This window comes from Nannospalax galili, unplaced genomic scaffold, assembly GCF_000622305.1.
Source record: "Nannospalax galili isolate Female #2095 unplaced genomic scaffold, S.galili_v1.0 scaffold17, whole genome shotgun sequence".
NCBI lineage: Eukaryota > Metazoa > Chordata > Mammalia > Rodentia > Spalacidae > Nannospalax > Nannospalax galili.
The window spans coordinates 6,899,785-6,909,938 of NW_008342276.1; the positions used below are offsets into that span (position 1 = coordinate 6,899,785).

At 41.9% G+C, this 10,154-nt stretch overlaps 1 protein-coding gene across 1 annotated transcript in view; it reads right to left on the reverse strand.

Moving 5' to 3' along the window:
- The window catches only part of Has2 (hyaluronan synthase 2), a 29,180-nt gene extending 21,163 nt beyond the window's left edge, over positions 1–8,017 (reverse strand). The window contains exon 1 of the mRNA XM_008837986.3: positions 7,481–8,017. The gene's annotated coding sequence lies outside the window, so the exon portion shown is untranslated. The remainder of the gene's footprint in view (positions 1–7,480) is intronic.
- Positions 8,018–10,154: the final 2,137 nt, after the last annotated feature.

Genomic DNA, 10,154 nt, shown 5'->3' on the forward strand with positions numbered 1-10,154 from the left:
GTACTATATTATATTATTTCTATATCTATATATGATTTCACTAATGTACTTCAAGGACATAACGCATTGCCTGCTTTACAGTTATTTCAATAAATATCTGTGGAATAAATGAAATTTCATCAAAACTATCATCATCATACTTGTCACAAAGGTAGCTAATATTTATTGATCATTAATTATATTTCAAGCATTGGGAACTTTTTTTTGATGTGATTTCATTGCCTCCTAAGGACTTAGGTCCCAAGAATATGATTAACCTTGTGTTATGACATATGTAACTGACAAAGAAACCAAGATGCAGAGAGTATCAAAGTTACCTGTTCAGAGTTACAAACCAGGTGTGGTCTACATCCATTAAAGCATTCTCAATCAACATTCACTGAATGTATTTGAATACTTAGGACAAATTAGGCAGCATTATTATGTTTCTAGCTTAAAAGTTATGTATAAAAAGTTATGTATAAAAAGGTATACATACATCCCTTAAAAGTATAAGGGATGAATGCAAAGAAATTTGAACACTATGTCACTGCTGTTGTGAAAAGTGAGAAATGAACATTCAAATGGGGTCAGATACAAGGCCAGGCAAAACTCAGAAACTCCTGGACTCATGTACTTTCCCATAAGCTTGCAGTCTAAAGGGACAAAGAATGGCATTGCGGGGCTGGAGAAATGGCTCAGAGATTAAGAGCACTGGCTGCTCTTGCAGAGGACCTGGGTTTAATTCCCAGCATCCATATGTTGGCTACAACAACTGTCTGTAATTCCAGTTCAAAAGGATCTGACTCCCTCCTCTGACATCCATGGACATTGCAGGACATGGGTGCACTCACATACATGCAGCCAATACACTCATACACAAAAAAGGAAAAAGAATGGTGGTGGGTAAAGAAGCTACTGGTCACATCTATGCAACCACAATTTTAAGGCCAGCAGCAGAAATCCTGTCTCACGATAAGAAAGGCAGGACTGTCCACGGCTTCCACCTGTGGAGTAGATATAAAGGGTCCCTGTTGGCTCATCTACCCTACTTGGAACTCTGGGTCATCAGAGCCTTCTCCTCACCCTTCACTTTTATATTAACCAGTCAACAAACTGTTTGCTAAAGAGAGAACATTAGTCTTTCTTGTTGCCCTAATTCAGTGTCCAGAACTGAATTCCCATAGATTTCATACAGCGTCCTTCTACTTTCCATCTGGATAGCTGAAATACACTCAGATTTGTTACATGTGCATCTGGGAAAGGTTCAGAGATTAGGTTAAATGGTACCTCCAAATGTGTACAGTTTAACGCTGTGAGGAGTGCCAGACCAGCTCTACAGTATCTTTAGATAATAAGGATAGAAAATGCGTATGGCCCTCAAGAGCATTTAGAGCAATTATGACTTGTAGTCTAAGCAATTTTATGAGTAAAAGGGTCATGTTTGAGGTATGAGGGATAATAAGATCAACTTTTATTCGCCAGAAATTTATCCCCTATGGTTCCATATTGCCCGTTAATCCTTACATGCCTTTGTATTTTGGCTTCAATAACCTGTGATGAATGTGCACATGTGTGCTGTCTCTTCAACTTAAGGAAATTTCAAGGTGTTGGCCAGATTAGCCAAAACTTTGAACTCAGATGTACTTATATTCAAACCCCAGCTTTGCTTCCAAAGAATTTGACCTAAGGAAGGAGAGTGAGTTGAGATACAATCTCAGCTCTTCCTTTTAATGGTTGAGTGACCTTGAACAAGGTACATAAGATTTACCATCTTCAGTTTCTTAAACTGTATAATGGATCTAATCATATGGGTTCACAAAAAGATCTTGAGATTGATTGAAAGAAGGAAACTCATTTAAATGCTCAAAAAGAAATAGCCATCAATTATATTCTGTAATGCTAATTTCCTCCTCCTAATGTCATAATCACCTTGACTCTCCATTCCTTTAACCCATTGTTGCTTGTTATTTAGTATGTAATCATTATGGCACTATATGAAATGCATAGAAGAACTAAATACAAGAAAAAAATGGAATCAATCCAAGTTCTGCCTCATATTAACAGTCAAAATTTAGACAAACTTTTGAAGGTTCTATGAATAAGCGAGGTGACTTTGGACAGCTCAGTTGATACCTCTGAACTTCAGTTTTGAGATTTGTTCATTTTAAAGTTACCACCATCTATAGTTGAGTATCCAAGATGAACATGGGTTACACTAAGTGCTCAGTTTCCGTATTCATCATCAAACTCACCTCATGAAAGCAGATGAAAAATTCATATTGGTGTCTGTTCTTTCAACTTCATCTATGACTTAAGAGTAACACGTTTTCCAGAATTGCTATAACTAAAGATAGCACACCCAGGATGCACTGCTTGAAACGTGATATGTCATTTAAAAATTGGTAGTTGTGGCCATTATTGTTGATACAAGTCAGTATTTTTTAAATGTTTTATGTATTATTTTTATTTTATTTGTATGCATATATTGCTTGCATGTATTAAGTGTGCTCGTGTCATGCAATGTCCGAGGATGTCAGAAGAGGGCATCACATTCCCCTGGAACTGGAGATACAAACTCTTGTTAGCCACCATGTAGGTGTTAGAAACTGAACCCCAGGCCTCTTCAACAACGGCTAGTGCTCTTAGCCACTGAGTCATCTCTCCAGCCGAACAAGTCAGTATTTTAATGCAAATAAAGAATAACAAGTTATAAAGTACAAGTCTGTTTTCCCTCTTCCTTGTATTTTCAAATCCATTGAAGAATTTATCTTGTGAACAATATGTAAACATACCAAGGCAAAAAGAATGATAGGAGGCATTTCAAGACTGTCATAAAACATAACACTGGTTCTGGAACATAACATTTGGTGTTTTTAAGATTTTTTTTATTTATGTGCTTGTGTGTGTATGCAACCATGTATATGGGTGACCAAGGATACCAGAAGAGGGTGTGGGATCCCCCAAACCTGGGGTTGTAGGTGGTGCTGAGCTATCTGACACGGGTGCTGCCATCAGAACTCAGGTTCTGTACAGGAACAGTGCCTACTCTTACCTACTGAACCAATTCTCCAGCCCCCATAACTTTCTTTACAACAAATTCACTTAAATATTTTAGAAGTCTTTGCTTTCCTCTTCACGGGTCTTATAGCTTACATAAAATGATTAAAATAGGAAAGGTTGATCTAGGCAGGTGATATTAGCAAGGAAAATGGAAATTTGCTTCTTTGTAATGAGATCTATTCACATGGTATCTATCAGTTTGCTAACGGTGAATTTGGAACGGATGGTGAATGGAAGTTTAAATGTTGCTGTATATCCACATGACCTAAGGATATACACAAGCAGCTGATTGTTGCCCTGGCAATATTCATAGTTAATTTACTAAGTTGTGACTAGAGCATCACAAGATTCTAATGTGTAACAAAGTTTGATTTGAAAATAAATGAATTAAAGTCAATAGTCCATGCCCTCTTTATAATTATGGATCGTCTGTCTGCTACTATTTGGAACCAGAAATCTGAGAAAGAAGTATGCACAACAGAAGTGCTTCCAAGCCTTCACATTACAACACATTAACCCCTTTCTCTTACTTTTTGACTCTCCCTCTCCCCCTCCTCCTTCCCCTCCCTCTCCCCTCCCCCTTCCCCTCCCTCTCCCCCTTCCCCCTTCCCTCCTTCTCCCTTTCCCTTTCTCTCTCCCTTCCTCTGTCTTTGAAGTCTAGCAAATACCCTGGAGCCAAGCTGTCAGGAGGATACAAGTCTGATAAAGACCTAGTGACTCTAGTAGAGTTTCAGGTTTCAGATTGGTCTTCCATTGCACCATCATTTTTAATCAGGTGCTGCTAGAATGACTTTCTTCCTGCTGCTAGCGGCTCCTGATCTTCCCCAGCCTGCACTTTCCCTCCACAGTGGAAGGGGAAAAATCATAATGACTTGAATTGGACCTCTTCCTTCTGTGTACCAATATTGGGTCTTCAGAAGTTAGTTCTATAGATCAAAATCTTATGTAGTTAAGTACAGCACAGACATTGAGTCTCTGTAAAATAATTCACATCTCTATGTGACAGGTTGATACTCATTCTGTGCAGATTGCTGCTACTGGGAAAATATTAAAGTCCAATTGTGGTAATGACTTTAAATATTCTATACAGGGACTTAACCCCTTTTCAACTAGCACAGCAACTGACAGGGGCCCTGTTCTTGTCCTTGCAGCCTCATAGAGGAACACAGTCTGTGTCTGCATGCATAAAAAGGAAAGCTCAGAAAAGTCACAGGGCTTATGCTTTAGTCTCTCATTGTGTTAATTTATGGACTCCCATCATACAAGGTACAATATACAAACTCCTTACTCATTCTTAGATTTAAAATGAAACTGTAATATGACTTTGCCAAAGAGTACCTGCACTTTGATCCCAAGATAAGGACTTTCTCCACAGTGCCAGAATTAGGAAATATTCAATGAAAGGTATATATGTTTTTAAAATTCAAGGAAAAAGTGTTTTTTTTTAAGTCATATAGCCATGTATAGTGCACACTTGGGATATCAGCACTTGGGAGGAAGTTGCTGGATATTGTCAAGTTTGAGATAAGCCTGGATTCCATAGTAAAACCCTGTCAAGAGAAAGAAGAAATGAAGGGAGGAATGAAGGAAAGGAGAGAGAGAGGAGAGAATGAGAAGGGAGGAAGGAAGGAAAAAGAGAAGGAAGGAGGAAAGGAGGGAGGGAGAGAGGGGAAGAAGAGAGAGAAATCAGGATATCAAGAAATTTTGGTAAAGAAACCACAGTTGTTAAAGCATTTGTAAATCTCAGTGATATAAAGTGACATTCTACAGATGTAACACGTCCCAAGCTTACTTTCTAGTACTGGTTTCTTATTCTCTCATTGCACAATTCCTGTTTACCAGGAGAGTAGCTGGCCACAACCTATTCATTTTCTGAAAGTGATATTCAAATTTGATACTATTCATCAGTTTACCAAATCCTTGGGTGTTTATAAGCTGATGATTTTATTTGGTAAAGTATGGATTCAATTCTAGTTATAATAGAAACAGCCCAGCTAATATGCATCATTCAGTACATCGACAGCATTTTATCTATTTGTCTGACTGTGATAATCTATAAGGAAACCGGAATAAGGTGGATGATAGTCTTAATACAGGCTTTAACCCATAAATGTCCACATGGAATTTGAGTTTGTCCTGGAATTCTGAAGACAGGAGAAGCATATTTCCCATAATCTGTACTTTCTGCCATTAAATTTATATCGTAAATGTCAAAGAATATTATACTAAGGAAACGCTGTGGGGAAGATGAAGGGTATTCAGAAACAGTATCTCGACTGAATGATTAATCATATTAATCATCTAAAAATGTAGCAAAAATAATTTTATGAGTGCATTGACTTGCACACATTGGAAGGGAAAATTATGAAACCTGGAGTTCTTTTCAACCTAAGTCTTAGAAAAATGTTACTTATAAATAGGTTGTTGGGCATAGGTATTTGTTTTAGCTCATTCTATAGAAATCCTTCTTTTTAATTTTACAATCGTGTATCTTAAGATTGAATGTTTTGACTTTATTCTTTAAATGATCTTTTCAAAAGCAAATCACACTCTGGTTTAACGTCTCCAAAGGTACGCTGTCATATGCATTCACTGCAGTAAGAACTCCCTGGCTGAGTCTTAAAATTTACAGTGGACAGGAAGCTGCTTTCCCACTTATGAGCCAGCCGTCTGACTTCAACAAAGCTCACCTACAAGTTGGCTTTGCTTTACACTATGCAGACCTCGGGTGTCTGTGTATAGATCTGGCCTCTAGTTGGAGGAAAACCCTTCCTGGCCAATCAGGACCTCCAAATCTATTGTGTCACACCTACCCCTCCCTTAGTGTGACGTCAAAGGCAATCTCAGCCCCGCCACGTGGGTTGAAGGAGTGTAGGGTTTCTGTTCAGCTGCTGCCTGAGACCTAGTTGGCAGCAAAGAGTCCCAGTGGGTAGTGAACTGGAGCAGGGAGGGCCTGGCAGGGTTTCTATGCCTGTCCTGCAGGGACACGGCTCCTGCAGCGGGGTTCCCAAGTGGCACATGGTATGGGAGGGAACCGAGTTACTGGGCACCAGTGTTTGGGAGATGGCGAGAGTGGAGCTGGTGGAAACTGGCTCCTATGTCTGTGTAGTGAGACCTGGGTCTCGTTTCCTCTTGTCCTCAGATACAAATACCGCCTACTCCTTCCCAGCCCTGATTTCCAGCCTTAATGGTCCTTTCAGCGCTTTTTCACTGGGCTGTTTCCTGGGCCAGGGAAAGCTGCCTCTCACGCCTAGCTGTTCTCACCCCCACACAGACCCTCCTTTCAGACCCGCCCTCCTGTTCACAAGGACCCATCTCTAAACCCTGGCTTACTCTGGGCGGGAACCAGCGTGACGAATTCCGCCCAAGGTGTTGATTATCCATCCCAACCCAGGCTCTGGCTTCCCTCCCACCTCCACCCCGGCTCCCACGGTCCCTCGACCCCATCCTGGGCAGGAGGCTGGGGATTGAACCTCCAATCCCCCGTCAAGCGATGTCCCCAGCTGCAGCTGAGCAAAGAAGCGCCAGCTTGCTGGATGCCACGTCGGATTTGGCTCTAGGGACCCGGCAGCTGCCTGAGCCTTGCGCGCGGTTCCAGCGCACGCCCAGCCTCCTGGGCGGCCGGAGGATGGCTGGGATTCGCGCGCCCACTTCCAGCTCGCTGCGGCAAGTGCCACCGCCGGCCTCAAGAACCCCTCTTCCCAGGAAGGCTTCCACTGCACCGCTGATCTTGGATGAATCCTGTCTGACACTAACTGGGTTTGGAAAACTGCAACTGAGGGGAGGCCCAGGAAAAGGGGGGAGTGACCAAACTAGGAGTCTGGTAGCCACTAGGAGGTGGCCAGGACTCTCCCTCCTTGGGGTCCACAGCTCAAACGGAGCTGGAAGGCCCGGCGGAGTCGCTTAACCCTTTCAATGCGAGAAAGAAAAAAAAAAAAAAAAAAGGTGTGGGGGGGAAGCTTTTTGATAAATACGCACTGGGCTGTGTCAGGGATTTCCTGCCCATATATGTGGGACCGGACGTGGGGTGCGGGAGAAGGGGTGGAAAGGTAAGAGCGTTATGGAATGCTTTTTCCTTACACAGTGGAAATCCTTGTTCCCTAACTCCAGAGCCCCTCTGTCGCTCCGGAAGATGCAGAGTGGAAAAGTACATCTTTGGAGCAACAACTTTCCCCAGCCACACTGGTTACCTGTGCGCCCAGAGAGACAACGGATTTCTGGCGAGTGCGCAGAGATGGTAAAAGCCAGTGTGTGCTATTAGGCTTCATAGTGATGGAAATATTCCCTAATGTTCAACGTGTTGGAAAAAACGTTCAGATCGCAAAGTTTTCTATAAAAATCAGCACTTAAAAACAATTGCTGTGGATAATATCTTCCCTGCCCCTGACCTATCTCTAAGGACACTTATAGTTCACCCAAACCCGCCTGGGTAACTTACCTTGTTTAACTCTTGGTCATAAAGTCGTCCTCAGCCTGTCTGTGTGGTCCCGGAGGGTAGGTGGGAGGCAGTTTCCAAAACTGAGGTAATAAGCGATCAGATGAATTTGAGACGACCGGCCAAAAAAAATAAGAAATTTAAAAACAACATTTAAAAAATGATGCGGGAGACTTAAACGCTTGTTTCTCCCCGCTTTAAGAAGAAATTTCACTAATATTCTCTTTATTATTTCAGTTGCACTTAAATCTTCTAATTTTTAAAAATGTGTTTTAAAAATAAATTAGTTTTTTGCTCTGTTTTGATATTTGCTCCAATCCCCTCACTCCGATAACGGAAAGTCTTTTTCTCATCAAGTAAAAAGCCTGGTTCAGACTTAGCAGAACTCAGGAAGCGCAGAATGGAGAGAAAAGTCTTTGGCTGGTTCAAGTCCCTGGTTCAATGGGCTGCTCGAAGCCAGGACTGGATAATTCTTTCCAGACGTCTTGACTTCTCCTTCCTCGCTGTTGCTGCCTTTCTGCCTCCTCCAACTTGGGGGTCTTAACAAGTGAGCCGGTGGGTGTTTTAATAGGGCGGAGGAGGGAGTGGGGGTGAGGGGACTGGAGGAGAGAGGTGTGGACTGGGGATCCCGGAGGGGAGGGACTGGGCGGGGAGGAGGCGGGGAGGAGTGGAGGGAGAGAGGGAAATTGGCCATTCAAAGCCCTCTCAGAGCTAGAGGCCGGTTCTAAACGCCAATGAATTCAATTAACTAGATTGTTAACGTGTGCAGAGAAAGGCAGTGCACAGCCGAGGGCCACCTCCTGACTCTTTCCTCCAGCGGCATTGTGAGGAGACCCGCTTTGCAAATATTGATGAAATCCTGTCTCAATTTAAAGGATTCCCTCTTGAAATAAACTCTCTGTTGTGCGCAAGTGTTCTATTTTAAAGCCAATGGGTACACTTGGGCTAAATCACTGCCTGGGTGGGTACAACTGGTGTGTGTGTGTGTGTGTGTGTGTGTGTGTGTGTGTGTGTGTGTGTATACTACCTGGGATCTCCCGCCAACTGCTTGGGACACTAAAAAAAGGCGATTGGTTTGCCACTTGTTAACCCTTTCTTCCTGTCAAAACTGTCAAGCATCAACACCTTTCTTCTGCAGAGGTTTTCGCTGTGGGTGGGCCGGGGGGTGGGGGTTGGGGGGAAAGAGAGAGAGAGAGAGAGAGAGAGAGAGAGAGAGAGAGAGAGAGAGAAACCCAAAAAAAAATACCTGGGCGCCTTTGTGAGCTAAACCATTTAGGTGAGAGAGAGAGAGAGAGAGAGAGAGAGAGAATCCCCAAACATTAAAACCTGGGCGCGCTTTAAAACTAAGTTTATCATAATAAAAAAGAACTTATAAGAAGGGTTTACAAAAACCCTCTAAAGAAATAGCTGAAAACTTGCTTCTTGAGAGTCTGGTGCAAAGAAAATGAATTCAAAATTACTTTTTTAAAAAGTATTTTTTCCGTTACCACCGAGACTGGGACCTCGTTCCCTCGATTACATTCTCATCCCCACCCCTCCGCTTCTTTATTTTTCTTTGGTCTTTGCCAAAAAAAAAAAAAAAGAAAGAAAAGGAAAGGAAAGGAAAAATGAAAGAAAAGAAAAAAGAGGTGGAAGGTAAAAAAGAAAGAGCTTTCAATGACTTAAAATGGACAGTAGATGGCACTGTTTAGGAAAAAATGAGCGCGTTTGCAAGTTAGCCTAGGTCTTTTGAGAAGTCTGCTGAAATTGCAATTGTGTAAAACGCTACTTTCCCTTTACTTCCTTTTTTCCCTTTATTTTCTTTCCTTTCTAAGTGGCCTTACAGGTGTGGGCTTCTTTCGAAATCCACTAGATATTAATAACTAGATCATTGGATCCTGATAAAGATCAAATGTAAATTTGGCAATAGTTAAAAAGTCAGACAGAAACAGAAACAGAAAAATAGAATAAACCAATCCATGGATGATGCTTTCAATGCATCTGGCTGGGTGTGGTGTTGGGGAATGTGAACTCCTGTGAAGAACTTTGCGGCAATACCAGGTAGTCAGCCAATCCTTCCCCAGAGCCAGACTTGCAAATTACCAGTGTTTCCCTCCTTTGCCCCCAACCCCCAACACAGTCGTTTCACCTCTGGGAAACATTAGTTTGGTAGATGACTTCATAGGCCTCTGGGGAGGAGACCCATTTCCTCATTTCCCCAACAACCATTCTTGGCTTAAGCCTTTGAACTCTGCCTGAGGTGGTTCAAACTGTTGGAAAGAGTGGCTTAAATTTTGGAGCACAGTTTCATCTCACTTAATTAGTCTTGAGTGTCCTGATTTTTCGGGGTTTGTGGAGCATTCAAATTATCTTTTAAAATATAATTTTAAACATATATTTAAATTATAATTTGGGGTTGGAGAGATGGTTCAGAGAGGTTAAGAGCACTGACTGCTTTTTCAGAGTACCTGGGTTCAAATCCCAGCACCCACATGGTGGCTAACAACAGTGTGTAATTCCAGTTCCAGGGGATATGACACCCTCTTCTGACCTCTATGGGCATTGCATGACATGGGTGCACTCACATGAATGCAGGCAATACACTTATACACATAAAATTAAAAAATAATAATGATAAATAGATTATAATTTTAAATATATTCTTCAACTTATACACCATGACCTATAATCTAAATTA